Genomic DNA, 5,352 nt, shown 5'->3' with positions numbered 1-5,352 from the left:
GGAATTGGAGGGGGAGACGGAACAATGAGAGACTATGGACTCTGAGAAACAAACTGAGGGTTCTAGAGGGGAGGGGGGTGGGGGGATGGGTTAGCCTGGTGGTGGGTATTAAAGAGGGCACGTACTGCACGGAGCACTGGGTGTTATAGGCAAGCAATGAATTATGGAACACTACATCAAAAACTAATGATGTAACGTATGGTGATTAACATAACATAATAAAATAAAAAAAAAGAAAGGCGATTAGGTTTGGACTACTCAACACTACTGGAAGATCTGCAATTAGCCTGCTGAGACTGTGATTATCTAATGTGAACATAAGCCGAGCAAATAATTTTGGCTTCCTAAATTCCACTTGGATGGACCAATCTATCTGAGGTGATTGCCTACACTGATCAAATAGGCCAGGGACTCCTAGTTCCTCTTTCATGATCTTATGGAGGGGCCATTTGACAAAGTCAGATCTAGCTAGTGGGTTCCAATTAGTAGGGTCTCAAGGGAGCATAGCAAGAGCCTGTGTTGCGATGATCTTCAGGAATGACAAGGTGATTGAAGAAGCTTGGGCCTGTGTCTTCGCTTATGGTGGCAGAAAGTTGTTCTCAAACATACTGGTGAAGCCCAATAACCAGTCCTGCTAGGATCTGGTGATTTTGCCACCTTTTAGATGAGCCACAGTGGATGGTTTTAGGGAAAGGTGATGGGCCTGGTCTCAGATATCACCGTGGATCAAGTGAGTCCTAAGTTTGTTGCCAGTCATTTCCTGGAAAGCAATAACCATATAGGTTGTGACTAGCAAATTATCGCCGGCTGAACTAGGGTGACCATTGTCTGGATTTGCACAGGATAGAGGGGATTCCCAGAAAGTGGGACTTTCAGTGCTAAAACTAGGACTGTCTGGGGCAAACTGGGGTGCTCTAAAACTGGTCACTCTAATCTTGAGCATTCACGAAGTCCAAGCAAATTAAAGTATAATCTTTAGCATTCACTAAATGAGGCAACATAGCGTTATAGTTACAAATACACACGATGCATTAGACATACCTGATTTCAAAGCTGGTTCTACCACTTATTACCTATATGACTGAAGGTCAATTAACTTCTCTGATGCTTAAAGTCATCATATATAGAATATATACATACACACACACACACAGACATGTATATATAGTATTAGAATATTTAGAATATATATAATATTAGAATATATATTTTTATACACACACACACACACACACATATATATATATAGTATTAGAACCTACTTCAAAGGGTAGATATGATGATTAAATAAACAAAAAATACTGTGTCAATCTCAATGCCTGGCACATAGCAAGTGCTCAGTGCTTGTTAGAAATTATGTAAATCAGCTCTGATTAGGTTGGAGGAGGGATGTCGCACTTGTGGAGGGCAGAGGTGGGATGATGGTGTATAGAGGCCTGTCAAAGGCTCCAAACAGCATCCCCATCCGTCACTGACACCTTCAAGTACTATTGGATCTGCTTGATTATCTGTCCCAAGTGGCACAGCAGTGCCTGGACTTGTGGCAGACCCTTTTCTTGTTCTGGGCTCCCCCTCAAAAAGGCAGCTTTCGGGGTCACTCAATAATAGGCTAGCATAACACATCCAAATGGGGGAATATGTTGCCTTCAAAATCCAGGAATGATTTCCCACAGGGAGTTGTGACTCTCTTGGTTGTAGAAGGTGCCAGAGGCAACAACTTATCTTTTGCTTTAAAAGGGATATTTCAGCATGCCCCATACCACTGGATCCCTAGAAATTTCACTAAAGTAGAAGGTCCCTGAATTTCTGTTAGATGTATTTCTTACCCTCTGATAGGCAAATGGCATACTAATAAGGCTAGTGTAGTTGCTACTTCTTGTTTATTAAGTACAATCAGCCTAATGTCATCAATGTAATGGACCCGTGTGATAATTTGTGCAAGTTGATCAAGATCCCTATGAACTAAATTATGACATAGGTCTTGGAGAGTTGATATACCCCTGAGGTAAGACAGTGAAGGTGTATTGCTGCCCTCGCCAGCTAAAACTGCTTCTGGTAAAAGACATTTGTCAAATAATTGCTGCATACCAAGCACCAGAGGACATGTGCATTTGCTCAAGCAAGGAAACCACATCTGGTAGAGCAGGTGCAAATTAGAGTCACCGCCTGGTGAAGCGTAAGACAATCCACTGCCATTCTCAAAGATCCATCTGTCCTCTGCATAAACCAAATAGGAGAGTTGAATTGGGGATGTGGTGGGAATCACCACCTCTGCATCTTTCAAAACCTTGATAGTGGCACTAATCTCCACCATTTCTACAGGAATGCAGTATTGCTTTTGATTTACTATTTTTCTAAAACTCTCTACCAGCAGTTCTAATGACTTCCGCTTGGCCTTTCCTACTATAATAGCTCTCACTCCACCAGTCAGGGAATCAATGTGGAGATTCTGCCAGCTGCTTAGTAAGTTTATTCTAATTAGGCATTCTGGAACTGGGGAAATAACCACGGAATGAATAACCCACTGGACCCACTATGAGATGGACTGGAGCTACAACTCCATTGATCACCTGACCTCCATGAGCCCCTACTCTGACTGGTAGGCCACAGTGATGTTTTGGGTCTCCTGGAATTAGTGACAGTTCAGAGCCAATATCTGGTAGTCCCCGAAAGATTGGATTGTTTCCATTCCTCAATGAACAATTACCCTGGTAAAAGGCCATGGGTCCCTTTGAGGCAGGCTGAGAGAAAGACTAACAGTATACATTTTCAGTAGTGTACCAGGGTCCTTCCTCAAGGGGACCCAGCCTCCCTTTCATTCAAGGGGTTCTGGGTCTCTAAACTGGTTCAAGTCCGGGAATTGATTGAGGGGCTATGGCTTTCGTTATTATGATTCAGGTTAGACTTTCGTTCACTTGACCTACAACTCTGCTTACACAGATCAAGTAAGAATTTAGTAGACTTCTTATCTATTTCACTTCTAAGAACACCATGATCAATTAGTGCCAGAGGACTACATGAGCCAGACTATTTTAAGATTTTATTCATTTATTTGACAGAGAGAGACTCAGTGAGAGAGGGAACACAAGCAGGGGGAGTGAGAGAAGGAGAAGCAGGCTTCCCCCAGAGGAGGGAGCCCGATGCGGGGCTAATCCCAGATCCCGGGATCATGACCTGAGCCGAAGGCAGACGCCCAACGACTGAGCCACCCAGGCACCCCGAGCCAGACTATTTTGATTGCTACTTTTATTCTGCTACCCATTTTGGTCAACATGTCCATGTTGCCTTTCATGATTGAGTGCTGCTATTTGACCCCTGCTATCCTGGGATTCAACTACTTTCATTTTATTTAGGTGTCCCAGTTCAGTGACCATAATTCCCCTTGTCAAGGTCTGGTGTACAGAAAATAATTATCATACAGCTTTCCAAGGATGCCAGAGCTCCTCTCACAAATTTATTTGTCACAGTACTGGTAAAAGGTGTGTCTTCTGGACCCCCTCAGGGTGGCTGAGTAGTTTTTATATGACAAATCCACTCTAACATCCCAATCTCCATAAGCCTTTGAATCCCTTCCTCTACATTAAACCAAGGCAGGTCCAGCATTCGTAACTTGCTCACAGTTGGCCACAAAAGGGTTTCAGCCAACCAGCCAACCAAAGGGTTAGAGCCCTTTCGAACTCCCCAAGCTGCAACATTAAATGCAGAATCTCTGCTTAGTGAGTCTATATCAGATTTTGCCTGACCCAACTTCATGTTCTTTCTACCACTATCCCACACTCCTACTATCTATTCCCACACACATTCCCTGGGTTTTTGTCTGTATACATTAGAACACTCAGGTTGTTCTTTTGGAATGAAGTGTGCCTCCTCATGGGTCACTCTGCACCTCACCTTTAGGCTTCTGCTGGAACTTGAATCTAGTTATAGGGTCTAAAAGTGAAGTAGGGGAGAGGGGTGGGTCATGAGGAGATTTGGCATTGTCTTGCATGGCAACTGCCTCAGGGGAGGCCATTATATTTCCCTCAGGCAATGCAAGGTTAATCCCCCAGAAAGGGGTAAAGGAGCCGCTTCTACTGGGAGCAAGGAGGCTCCTTCCACCAATTGTGGAGAGGCGTCTTCCATAGACAAAGAAGACTCATCAATATTTAGGGACTTTTTTTCCTAGCTTCATCAGTGTCTTCCCCACACATCCTCTTTCCAAATTTCAGGATCTCATTCCTTCTAATCAATGCCCTTGTTTTAACGGTAGATACACTAGGAGGCTGGGAGTTCAATTTGAATTGTAATTCAGCCTGTCACAGGGTGAGATTCTGTGTTTGATTTTCAGCAGTTTCAGCCCCACAGCTATAGGAGATAAAAGTCTCCTTCAGGGCGCCCATGGAAGCCTTCAGGGCATTTATGTGGCACCTGAGCTGGGAATTCAAGTCCCTGAACTCATCCTTTTGTTTTCCTACTTTGTCTAATGACATGAAGCCAAACCAGTCAATCTCCTTATATTCATTAATTTGACCAAAATGTTTGAAACTGGCATATACATAATCACTCACGTCCTTGCTTCTTATAAGTGGAAGATGAGAAGCATCCAATGGTGATATTTTGCGTATCTGTATTACCAGATCATACCACAGACTATCCGTGCTCTCTTTATTACTGCAAATAGAGTCATTGGTGTCTTTAAATCTAATCAGATTAGACAGATAATTCCAGAAACCCCAGAACCAATTCAGAAAACTCATCCTTAAAATTCTGTTCTCCTAGAACCACTCTTGGCAGCAAAATCTACATTAGTCAAGTTTTCCAGAGAAACAGAACCAATAGGATGTGTGTGTGTGTGTGTGTCTGTGTGTGTGTCTCTGTGTGTGTGTGTGTGTCTGTGTGTGTATGGATATGGATTTATTATAAGGATTTAGCTCATGTGATTATGGAGTCCCAATACCGGCAGTCAGCAGGCTGGAGATCCAGGAGAACCAGTCCTGTAGTTCCAGTCTGAGTCTGAGGACCTGCAAACCCGGAGAGTTGATAGTGTAGTTCCAGCCTTAAGGTCAACAGGCTAAAACCCAGGAAGAGGTGATATTTCAGTTTGAGAGTGAAGGAAAGGAGAAACTGATGTCCTAGCTCAAGGCAGTCAGGCAAGAGGAATTCCCTCTTACTCAAGGGAGGGTCATTCTTATTGTTCTTTCTAGGTCTTCAACTGATTGGATGAGGCTCATCCGCATCAGGGAAAGGAACCCGTTTTACTCAGTCTACTGATTCAAATACCAATCTCATTCAAAAATACCCTGGGGTGCCTGGGTGGCTCAGTTGGTTAAGTGTCTGACTTTGGCTCAAGTCATGATCTCAGGGTCCTGGGAT

At 43.5% G+C, this 5,352-nt stretch overlaps 1 pseudogene; it reads right to left on the bottom strand.

The window, feature by feature from the left end:
* Positions 1–1,373: 1,373 nt before the first annotated feature.
* On the bottom strand, positions 1,374–2,730 carry LOC145719940 (uncharacterized; annotated as a pseudogene).
* Between the last annotated feature and the right edge of the window lie 2,622 nt (positions 2,731–5,352).

This window comes from Leptonychotes weddellii, unplaced genomic scaffold (genome assembly GCF_054177405.1).
Source record: "Leptonychotes weddellii isolate Sample4059 unplaced genomic scaffold, ASM5417740v2 HiC_scaffold_8417, whole genome shotgun sequence".
Lineage (NCBI taxonomy): Eukaryota > Metazoa > Chordata > Mammalia > Carnivora > Phocidae > Leptonychotes > Leptonychotes weddellii.
The sequence above is the reverse complement of the archived record's forward strand: the minus strand, read 5'-3'. Positions and strand labels throughout refer to the sequence as shown.